The sequence below is a fragment of the Diabrotica undecimpunctata genome, chromosome 3 (assembly GCF_040954645.1).
Source record: "Diabrotica undecimpunctata isolate CICGRU chromosome 3, icDiaUnde3, whole genome shotgun sequence".
NCBI lineage: Eukaryota > Metazoa > Arthropoda > Insecta > Coleoptera > Chrysomelidae > Diabrotica > Diabrotica undecimpunctata.
Genome location: NC_092805.1, coordinates 2,370,618 through 2,372,292, shown reverse-complemented (window position 1 = coordinate 2,372,292; position 1,675 = coordinate 2,370,618). Strand labels below are relative to the sequence as shown.

The 1,675-nt window shown below is 30.5% G+C and overlaps 1 non-coding gene across 1 annotated transcript; it reads right to left on the bottom strand.

Annotated features, from left to right (window-relative positions):
• Positions 1-526: 526 nt before the first annotated feature.
• LOC140437950 (U6 spliceosomal RNA) lies at positions 527-633 on the bottom strand. Its single transcript, XR_011950429.1, has one exon. It is a non-coding gene; the product is annotated as a U6 spliceosomal RNA (small nuclear RNA).
• Between the last annotated feature and the right edge of the window lie 1,042 nt (positions 634-1,675).

Sequence of the window (1,675 nt, the reverse complement as noted above, 5' to 3'; positions counted from 1 at the left end):
TATGAGAGGTCTCCATGTCGAAGGTAACCGTATGCCGTCATCTTTTTTATTTTGTCTAGAGACAATTTGCCCTTTTTTCAATTTGTATGGATTTTCAGATAGTTCTTGGTTTATAAAAGTGGATAGGGGCTACGGTTCTGGAGTTTTCAAAATGAATTTTGTGACCTGTATAAATGGTCCTAATGGTGTTGACCTAGAGCTGAAATTGAATCAAAATTGCAAACAAAACTGGAATGTTCATAAATCCTATTTTGGATTCTACGATCTGTTTGGCCTATATAAGATCAGGGACAGTCTGCACAAGGAATTTTATAAACTCCGTGTTGTTCATTTGGAATGTTGTCTTTGATTTATCGGTCAAGAGTTCAAAGTTATTGTTCATCATCATCATTGGCTTTTACAACTCTTCGTGAGTTTTTGCCGCGTTTACTATTGCCTTCCATTGATTCCGATCCTGTGCTAATATTTCTCATGGCCTTATTAAAAGTTATTGTTGGGTGGTTTTAATATTGTTATTTTTACGAGCAAAAATTTTAAACACTTTACGATTTTTCATGTCATCCTTGCGTAGAGGTAATACTAATTTGTATTGTATTGTTAAAATTGTAGTATATGTTCCCCAAAAATGGATACATTAACTTTGTAAGGCTTTTTTTTACTATTATGTAGTAGATTATCGATCTCCATCCTCGAGCAGTTCTTGTGTACTTATGAATGTCCTAATTAAATATAAACCGGTATTTATGAATTACAACAATATGCATAATTAAACTAATCTGTAGCAATTGCTTCATTTTTTTCTCTATACTATTCCATAAGCAGTTCATATTACTGATATCCAACAACGATTCTATGCTCCGAAAGTACCCAACAATTTTCTGCACGTAAAAATCGTAACGGTGTTATGTCTACCTAGATTTTCTTTTAAAACATGCAATCCGTGATTTTATCAACACCGCTGCAAAACGATAAACCACCTTCACCATATTTTTAACTTAAAATGACCTTAAAGTTAAATATTAGGCGGTTATGTAAAGTTTTATGGTTGTTTTGGCTGCATGTTTGAAGTTATCGTTATCGTATAGAATAATGGTTATGTAAAAATTTTTGTAACTACATTATTACATGCTTTTTATTTATTTCGATCTAAAAGCACCTTGTGATAGAGTTGATTTTATTTAAAAATGACGGATTTTACATCAGAGGAAATAATTGAAGATGATGGCATCGAGTAATAGATTATCAAAAATTATCTCAAAATGTTTTAAACTGTGGTGAATCGAAAACTCTTATATCAGTATATTTCACAATGGAAAACGTTTCGAGACTAATGGTTACACAAAGCTACAGGCCCAAATAAATTATTAATTTAAAAATTAACAGTATATTTAACAGTATTTATAAATCTGATATAATACCGAAACAATGTTATTAATTGTCACAAAAACCATTTCCAAAAATCTAAAAAAATGCCATTGTTATTCCTATTATTCAACCAAATAAAGATAAATTACAACCAGATTCATATCGGCCTATATCATTAACATGTTTTTTATGTAAACATATAAAAAAAATTATCAACAAAAGATTATTGTGAAACCTAGAACATAATGATCTACTTCGTCGAACAACCTGGTTTTAGACCTACAAACGACAATATTATAGATCTACACAA